Genomic DNA, 10,445 nt, shown 5'->3' with positions numbered 1-10,445 from the left:
ATCTCATTCAATCCTTAGGCAGTTCTAGTCATTAGAATACTACAATCATGACTTAATTTTTTTTTTTTTTTTGGTAATCATAGCTTTTCTGAGCAGTAGGGATGGGTTGTACTGATTCATCCACATTCTTTTGTCTGGACTTCTCTGTAGCTAGCAGCAGGCAAAAACAAAATGGCTGGCCAGACTAACACTGACATCTGTGCACAGAGCACAGAGGAGGCAGAGAAAACCTAATCAGGCTACAGGGATGCTTGGTGTCATTAGGTTCCAGCCAGCAACAGACAGATTGACACTGGGTTTTAAATCCTTCTCACAGTCTGATTCTAGTGTATGTTTCCAGGCTAATTTCACATTACTCCCCCACCCATTCCACATTCTACCTCAAATGGTCTGTCATTCCCCAAACACAATATTCTATATCCCACCTCCCTACCTTTCCAAATCCCCTATTCTTGGATTCTCTGCCTCCTCACTTAGCTCCCTTCAAGGCTGTGATCAATGTCACCTCCTGTAAGAGTCCTGTCCTTATCCCCCACCCAGGGGTGTGCTAGAGCAAGCTTGAACCTGCTTGAGTTGATTATTAAATTTTCACTGTGAGCATTTACATCTGGAAATAGGAAAATGCTACACATCAGAGCTTGATTTATTGTTTCGTTGACTGTCTAGACTTAAGAAAGTCATGGAGAAAATGTTAATGATATCAATAAAACTTTAAAGTATTTCCTGGCACTACATGTGTGTATGTGTTCATATATAATTTAAAGTATTTCCTGGTACTGTATATATATTGTGTGTATGTATATACATACATCTTTTTAAGCATTTCCTGGCACTATATGTGTGTGTACGTGCATGTGTGTGTGTACTTTGAAGTATTCACTGGTACTATACATAGTATGTATGCATGTACACATATATATTTTAAAGAATTTCCTGGTATTGTACATATTGTACATACAGTATATATGTATGTACACCTATACACTTTAAAGTACTTACTGGTACTATATTTATAGTGTCTGTGTATATACACACATATACTTTAAAGTATTTACTAGCACAATATGTATGGTTGTTATCCTTGTTCCTGAAGAAGACCAAAATGACATCACTATGTTAGAATCAAGTTACAGTGTGTCTGACTATAGCTGATCAGACCACTATGAGCTCAGAATGCTCTGTCACAGGTTGGGCACAAACAATCTATATGAACATTTGGGGTGGATTCTCTGGATTTGTGCATATTGCGTTTCTTCTGAGCTACTTCAGTTCTGCTTTTTCCATAGAGCACAGCACTTCCTCTAAGGTGGGCACGCCATGCTGGGCAGTCCTGTGCCAGTGTCTCCCATGTTATGCAATCAATTCCAAAGTTCTTTAGAGAGACCTTGAAAGTATCCTTGTGTTGCTTTTTCTGACCACCATGTGAACACCTGCCCTGAGTGAGTTCTCCATAAAATAGTCTTTTATTAGACGAGTGTACATTTGGCATTTGAACAACGTGGCCAACCCCCTGGAGCTGCACTCTCTGCAGTACCGTTTGAATGCTTGGCAGTTTGGTTCCAGAAAGTACCTCAGTGTTCGGTACCTTGTCCTGCCAGGTGATCTTCAGATCTATTCAAATGGGAGCGATTTAGTTTCTTGGCATGGTGCTGGTATACTGTCCAGGCTTCACAAGCTTACAACAGTGAGGTCAGCACAATGGCACTGTAGACCTTCAGTTTGGTAGTCAGTCTAATACTTCTTCTCTCCCAATACGTTCCTTCAGGAGCCTCCCAAACACTGAGCTAGCTCTGGCAATGCATGCATCAACCTCAATATCAATGTGTACATCCCTGAAAAGTGTACTGACGAGGTAAGTGATGTGGTATATATGTATATACCTTAAAGTATTTCCAGATATACATACATACATACACACACATATGCGTATACATAAATGTCTCTATGTATTTCTTCCTCCTGGAGAGTCAGTTGTTAAACATTACCAGCACATACTAGCCCCCATTCCTCACCAATTACTTTGCATTTACTTTGTATATATTTGATGTTAAATTATCTGTGTCCCTCTTGTTTCTCCTAGTAGAATATAAGCTCCTTAAGGGCATAAACTTTCACTTTTATCTTTGTATTCCGAGTTTCTGACAAACAGCAAGCATCTAACACTTGTTTGTTGAATGAATGGATTGAGTTGGCTCGTAAGAGTCAGCGTGATATACTGTAAAAAATATTGGACCATAAATAAAAGGATTTAGATCTGAGCCACTTACTAGTTGTATGCAAATCACTTGACCTCAATGAGACTCAGTTTCTTCATCTGTAACACTCATTCTGCCTGCCTCACAAGGTTATTGCAATGAAAGTGCTTCATAACATCCAGAGTGCTATATAGCTGTGTGCTAATGCGGAAGCCAGGAGAGGATGTCAGAGAGATGCACTCCTTAAGAGAGAAATTAAGGCAGGTCATTTCAGGGTGGGATGTGTAAGCAGACCCCTAGAGGTCCCTACAGGAATCTAACCTGATTATGCTAAGCACTTACTAAAATTGCTTTCTGCAGTCTGGTTAGAAGAAATCCCAGGGGAGAATAGATAAGTTCAAAGCATGAAAGTATCGCAGACAACTAGAGTCTGGCTCTCCTTGGATGCAACATGGGCACCCCCACCAGGTGATGCATTAGGGGCAGGAAAAGGTACCGTTAAAAGGCCAATCAATGGAACCAAGAAGCTACCGTGACATTTGTCTGCCCTACCTCTCCTCATATGCCTTTCCCCCCTGCCCCAGCACCCTGAGTACTTTCTAAATAGACTGTTGGTATGCCTCGTATTAGTCTTGCTCTCCATTTCCACGGTATTGGGGAGCAGAAAATTTAAACACTACTTTTATAGTAAGAAGGGGATGGGGAGCAAGAGGGAGGAAGAGGAAGGCCTCCTGTATGTGCTAGCCCGGGCTCCTATAATAAGGGAAAGCTGCACAGGGGGGCAGAAAGGGCACTTAACACGGAGGCAGGACCGTTTCTGGAGTCTGGGTCAAGCGGTGCCAAAGGTGCTTTCAAATAGACCTTTTAAAATAATTTCGATTACAGGGAGACCTCAGGACACAAGGCCTGTGGAGAGACTCAAGACAAAGAGAAACTTAAAAAGATACCCTCTCAGAGAAGGGAATAGGACAGGAACAGGCCAGGGAAAACTTTACCTATAGTGTAACTGTGGAGGGGGAAGAAGGAGAACGGCATGTCATAGTCTCCTATTTTTGCAAATTATTCTTCCTACTAAATTCTAAGATATTTCTACCAGTTGAAAAGATAAATGCACTGTCAGTACCCTCTAAAATTTTATACCTTGATTGCTTCACCCTAGTTACACCTCTGACCAAAAGAACTACCAGTTCTATAAGTAATTCTGTGTGGCCTTCATAAGTCACTTAATTTACTACTTATCTGGCACATACACAGTAGGTATTTAATAAATGCTGATAGAAAAATCAGTTGATTGATCTCTTTGGGCACCTTTTATCTGTAAAATAAGAGTCTTGGAATAGATGATGTCTGAGCTTCTTTCCTGCTGTAAAATACTATCAGCCACTGACACGGACAATTGTCTTCCACTAACAACATCTTTCTCTACTTTTTAATTTTAGAGTGTCAAAGAAGGATTTTGAAGCCCTTAGCAATATCAGGCTATTGTCTGCGTTTTACAGAGTCCAAAGAAACTGAGACATCGAGGAAGTGAATGGTCAGTGGCAATGCTGATGCCACCCCATCTCAAGCTCCTCTTGGACAGCTAAACAATTCCCTTTCTGTTCCCCAGACGCAGCCTGGCTGTGACGTGATTTGAGTGGGAAGGAAAAGGAGGGTGGTACAGATCAAGCTGGATCCTGCCAACAACCTGTCATCACAATCTGGAAGATGTTTCTGAGCCCAGGTGAGATCCTGCAGAGTGCTGGGCACAACAGGCATGGTAAATAAAAACAAATAGAAACTTAATGACTTCCATCCCCAGCCTCCTCCCATCCTTCCCCATCTTTCAGCATTTCCTTCCCCCTATAGTCTGTGCAGCTCGGGGAGTGCCTGATAACGTGAGCCAGACATGAGTGAGGATGCAGGGGGTGCTCAGGAGAAGCAGGTTGCCATAGCAACTGCCAGCAGCATGAGCTCCAGACCTGTTGACTCTCCTCCTCTTCCGCCCCCCACGTCACTCATAGATGTCTCCTCCCGGTGGGAGGTGCCGAAAATGAAACCCTTGGAGCCAAATGGTGGGAGCCAGCTGGAGACAGGAGGAGGCCTCCTGAAAAGCCAGCCCATAATCTGACTGGGGCTGTTTCCCAAAAAGGCTAGGCTCAGAGACACTGGGTTGCACTGCTTTCTCCCTTCCAATTCACACCCCAAAGGATACCTCTTCCGGAAAACATCCTCTTAAATTGTCTATACAGCTCCCTGCCTTCTCCCCCTTTGTAATCCTCTCTCCTTTTGCCACTATGCTTCACAGAATCACAGAACTGGACCTCAGTGGCCATCTAGTGCAATCCATCCAACCTGGCCTGGAATAGGTTATTTGCCTAATGAATAAACTGCCCTCCCCTGCAGACTTACACTTAAGAATTGCTGAGTGTGTGACCAGATGCAAAATCCCAGCATCCCTCCTCCCTGGTATTCAGGGCACATTAAACTTCATTAATTGAGTAATAGAAGCTTTGGAATGAATCTTCTAACACATTTTCAAGTGTCTCTCCAGCCCCGGGACTAGAATCTTTGCTCCTTTCCTTGAAATTCCAGCTCAACCTGACCAGCCCTCTTAGTCACCTTTAGAACACAGCTCAGGCACCATCTTTAACAGGAAGTCTTTCCTGATCCCTCCAGATGTTAGTGCCTTCTCTCCTTAACTACCTTGTATTTATTCTTTTTATATTTGTTCTTTGTATAGTTACGTGTATCTTGTTTTCACCCATTAGAAAAGAAGATGCTTAAGGGTAGGGCCCTTTGCATTTTTTGCATCTGTATCCCTAGCACCCAGCACAGTGCCTGGTACTTGATAGGCACTTAATAAATGCTTGTTAATTGACTGATCAGTGACACCACCATTCTTTTCCGTCCTTGCGTCTGAAATTGTATATGGAATGAATAAACGGAAAACATTTGCTAAGTGCTTACCATGTGCCAATCACTGCAGAGTCACCTCGATCTAATTTTTCTAATTAGTTACTGTCACACCAATTCTTCCTTCAGTATTCTTAAACGTGTCCTTTCCTGCTCATTTCTCCTACCCCAGCTTGAGTAGAGGTCCTCCTCACCTTATATGTGGATTATTGCATTAGACTCCTAATTGGCCTGTCTCCATTCATTTATCAAATATTTATTGAATGTTTGTATGAGGTATTATAGAAGGTACTGAGGGAGTTGTAAAGATTAATGACAATATTTATTATTAATAATTGTTCCCATATTAATAATGATGGTTATTACATTTATTACTAATCTCTAGTGTTTATATATTTTGTGCCTCCTATGGGCCAGGTAACTCACAAATATTATCTCATTTGTGTAGTCCCTGACTTCAGGGAGATTCAGATCTCTTCCTGCCTCTAATACCTTCTACAAGCTGCTGCCATAAGCTTTGTAAATTAAACACTTGCCTCATGATAGACAGCTTGGTGTCAAGGAAAAAACACTGGACTTACAGGCAAGAGATCTTGATTCAGTTCCCATATCTGACACCTAATTTGGTTGTATGTCTATGGGTAAATCACTTAACTTCTGAAGACCTAAAGGGACTAGTCCATCTACCTGTCCTTTCATACTTTCTTCCTCTTTCCCTAATTTCTCCTCTGCCTTTCACTCTCTTACCAAAGTCCCCAGACGCTCAAAATCCATACCCCATTTTCACTTCACCTTCTCCTTTCCCTTGTGCCACCACCTGGTGCTACCACCTTCCATTCCTGCAGTATAATGATCAATCAATCAATCAATCAACCTCTATTAAGCGTCTATTCTGTACTGTGCTCAACACTGGATCCTGCAGTGACCCTTTGATTAAAACAGCCCAAGCCTGATGGTCCAGAGCTACTGAGGATGCTGATGTCTGCAGTCCTCCTGGGAGAAGAGATCATCTGGATGTGTTACCCAACAACCCCTCAGGAGGCAAGAGTATGGCAGAAGTATGGGAGAATGAAAGACAATGGAGAAAGGAGTATAGGGTGTCACAGTTCTAATCTGTAACAGGGTAGGGAAGGATGAAAGAAGCCTGAAATGTGGAAGATGGGATCCAACAATCTTCGTAGCATAATCATTTTATACCATATCTAAGATTTCATTGATGGAAGGAATTTTAAATGAAGAAACTCCCTCTACCAATGCAGACTGGGCACCTGCTTTGCACTTGGAGTCTCAGAAAATTAACTAGACCTCTTCTCTTCCGCAGTGGCTCTGAGGTCAAAATGAAGTTCAATCCCTTTGTGACCTCTGACCAAAGGAAGAACCGCAAGAGGCATTTCAATGCCCCTTCCCACATACGGAGGAAAATTATGTCTTCTCCTCTTTCTAAGGAGTTGAGACCGAAGTACAATGTCCAATCCATGCCCATTCGAAAAGATGACGAAGTCCAGGTTGTTCGAGGACACTACAAAGGACAGCAAATTGGCAAGGGAGTTCAGGTTTACAGAAAGAAATATGTGATCTACATTGAGCGTGCACAGAGGGAGAAAGCTAATGGTACAACTGTCCATGTGGGCATTCATCCCAGCAAGGTGGTTATCACAAGGCTAAAACTGGACAAAGATTGCAAAAAGATCCTTGGGCAAAAAGCCAAATCTCTCCAAGTAGGAAAGGAAAAGGGCAAATATAAGGAAGAAACTATTGAGAAAATGTAAGAGTAAAAAATTACATGGCTATAATTAAATTTTTAGAATGAACAAAAAAAAAAAAAAGAAAATTAACTAGAACATTAACTAGCTAATATGGGTCATATCAGTGGTGGGATCTTCCTGACTCTGAACCAGCTTGCCATCCACCATCCTATAATTGCCTTTCATTCAATAAGCATCAGATCAATTTGCTGTAGGTTTTACTTCATTACAACACTAATCTCTTCATTTATGCTCAGTCCTCGGGCATTTTGTGGCTGAAATATAAGTCACCTATGAACTACTTGAAAAATAAAATTTGAGGAGATACTGACTTGCTGCCATTTCTCTAAACTAATATAGCAAATGATTTTAAATCATTGGGTTATTCCAACTCTGCCCAGTTCAAGCCAATGCCACATGTTCTAACTTGGCTTCAATTTCAATTGCTTAGTGTGTATGCCTATGTATGCACACACTCATGCTTATATGTGATTCGGGCACAGACTTGTCATTTCAGGGAATTCCCAACGTGGAAACATCCTCCTCTGGTTCAAGGCAGCAACTCATCTGTGATTTATTATCTTAGAGAGCACTAAGGCACTGAGAGATGAAATCATATGATCATAAATGTAGGGCTAGAAAGAACCTTGGACAGCTAGGTGCTGCAGTAGATAGGATGCCAGATCTGGAGTCAGGAAGACCTGAGTTCAAATGTGGCTTCACACACTTACTAGCTGTATATCTCTGGTCAAGTCACTTAACCCTGTTTGCCTCAGTTTTCTCATTAGTAAAATGAGATAGAGAAGAAAATGACAAACCACTCTAGTATCTTTGTCGAGAAAATTCCAAATGGGGTCATGAAGAGTCAGACACAACTGAAAAGACTGAACAAAGAAAGAACCTTGGAAGTTTTCTGTTCCAACCCCTTCACTTTACAAAGGAGAAAACTGAGACTCAGTGAAGTAAGGTGACTTGCCCAGTGTTCCATAGGTAGTAACAGAGACAGGAGCTGAACACAGGTTCCCTGATTCAAAATTTAGCAACCTTACCACCATATCATTATATGACTTGCCCACTGTCTTACCGCTAGCTTTCATCAGATGTAGGATTTGAACCCAGGTCTTTTTGACTCTACCGCTGGCCCATAATCCACTATGCCACCCTGTCTTTCATCTGTGACAAGAATTTTTGTCATACAATCATAGAGGAAGAGCAAATCAATTGCACTTCACATCAGAAAGGGTGGCTAACGGAATCACTCAGGAGAAACACAATAGGAAAAAGTTTGGCATGTGCTCTAGTGTCAGGATGGGTTAGAGAGTGGAAGAGAGATTGTTCCAGGGTCAGGAAAGTCCTGTACTAGAGGAGAGAGGAAGAAGATTTGTTTGTTTTTGGTTTTGTTTTCGTTTTTAAATGAGAAAAGATAAAGCAGCAGAATCACAGAACCATAAAATGTCACAGCTTAGAGATTACAGACTCCAACTCCCTTATTTTACAGATAAGGAAAACTAAAGCTGAGAGATGACAGAGGATCATAGGATTTAGAGCCAGGAAGGCACTTCAGAGATTCAAGATCATCTGGGTGAAGTGACTGGCCCAGGATCACGCAACCAAGGACTAGTACTTTTTTTCCATTGTGGGTCATGGATTCTATTTGTAAAGTAATGTTGATGGTGTCAGTGACTGGAACAGTTTAGTTTTTGTCCTAAGTCTGAAACAAACATGCATAGTAAGTCAAGAAAAGCTAGGTATAAGAACTGGACCTGTGGTTCTACCGAAATAAGGGAAAGGGAAGGGCATACGCATTTATAAAGCACCAATTATGTGCCAGGCACTGTAATAAGCACTTTACAGATATTATCTCATAAGATCCTCACAAGAATACTGTAAAGTAGGTGTTAGTAGTATCCTCATTTTGCAATTGAGAAAATTGAGGCAAACAGAGGTTAAGTGACTTGCCCAAGGTCATACAGCTAGTAAGTGTCTGAGGCTGGATTTGAACTCTGGTCTTCCTGACTCCAGGCCCAAGGCTCTATCCCCTGAGCCACCTAGTTACCCCTAACATGGAATGCCCAGATAACGAATCCTCCTTTACCAATGAAGGTCACACCTCCTTTGTTGCTTATGGTCTTAGAGTCACCTAGACCATGGAGAAGCTAAGGGATTTGCCCAGAATCACACAACCAGTGTGTGTTGGAGGCAGGACGTGAACCCAATTCTTCCTGGCTCCAAGCTCAGCTCTCTACACCGAAGCTGGCTCTCTTCATCAAGGACGCATTGTGAGAAATCCGAAACTTGTCAGTTCTCAGAAAGCTGTGTCAACCAAGGGTAGGTAACCAGAGAATTATGTTGTCCTGAAATATGCTTAACTGGGCATCAAATGAGACAGGTGGTATAGTGGTTAGAGTACTGGGCCTAGAATCAGGAAGAGCTGAGTTCAAATCCAGCCTCAAACATCACAACTATGTGACTCTGGGCAAATTATTTTACATCTATTTGCCTCAGTTTCCTCACCTATAAAATGACAGTAACAATGGCACCTGCCTCCCAGGGTTTTCTGAGGATGAAATGAGACGATATTGCAAACTTTAAGGCCCTATCCAAATGCTAGTTATCATCATCATCATCATCACCATCATCATCATCATTAGCTATTAAATGATTCAAGTTCTAGCTATGGATATGCCAGTAACCAGATTTTTAATTTAGGATGAGTCATTTCAACTATGTGGGCCTCAGTTTCCTCATCTGTAAAATGGAAAGGGGGTAGACCAGATGGTCCCCTAAGTTCCCTTCCAGGTATAGATCTAGAAGCCTAAAAGCCTCTGCTCTCTAACATACCTTTCAGTTTTTAATCCAGTGACGCCCATTGCGGAAACAAGCCTGTGCCTGCCTTCTCATGTTGAGTAAAGTTCAGAGCTATTGACCTGGGACAAATAAATCACTATATGTATTGTCTGTAATGGCTAGGAGGATAGATAGGCAATCTTGTCCAATATTTGTAACTATAATACCATGTAGACATCTCTGCTCCCACCTCCATCGTTTCTCAATTTTAATTTTAATAAGCTTGCAACTCTCTCCAGGATGGCCTTCCCAGGCTATGGCATTACCTCGAAGCCACTGTCATGTTCTTTCCTGAAAGATCTCTGTTTTCAGGTCCTCTCCTTTGTCACTGAGCTGTCAAAGGGAACAGCTGAACACCCCTGTGCCTGTTTGGGCAATACATCTGTACACAGGTTAGCTAATTGGAGTTCAATTTGCATGGAATGACTGCTGCCAGCCTTGGTTTTATCACGTACTGTGCTATTTAATCGGCAGCATGGAGTGGTGGAAAGAACTGAGGCTGGAAGGCCAGGACCCGGTTCAAACCCCAGCTCAGTGATTTATGAATTCCATGACCTAGGTTTAGTCATCTAACCTCTACAAAATGAGCGAATGGGAAAGTAGTGTGACCCATGCCTAGAGAGCTGTCCTTGAAGTCAGGAAGCCTTGACTCCATCTTGCCTCTGACTTCAATTAGCTGTGTCAGCCTGGGCAAGTCATTTGAATTACCTCTCTAAGATTATATGTTGCAGAGCAGGTCCTGATCTCCATCAGAAGAGGGAAA

General features: G+C 42.1%; 1 pseudogene; it reads left to right on the top strand.

Annotated features, from left to right (window-relative positions):
• Positions 1 to 6,400: 6,400 nt before the first annotated feature.
• Positions 6,401 to 6,910, top strand: LOC110219200 (large ribosomal subunit protein uL24 pseudogene; annotated as a pseudogene).
• Positions 6,911 to 10,445: the final 3,535 nt, after the last annotated feature.

Source organism: Phascolarctos cinereus, unplaced genomic scaffold (assembly GCF_003287225.1).
Source record: "Phascolarctos cinereus isolate Bilbo 61053 unplaced genomic scaffold, phaCin_HiC Scaffold_1;HRSCAF=81, whole genome shotgun sequence".
In the NCBI taxonomy this organism is placed as follows: Eukaryota; Metazoa; Chordata; class Mammalia; order Diprotodontia; family Phascolarctidae; genus Phascolarctos; species Phascolarctos cinereus.
Note: the sequence above shows the minus strand (reverse complement) of the source record. Positions and strands in the feature narration are given on the sequence as shown.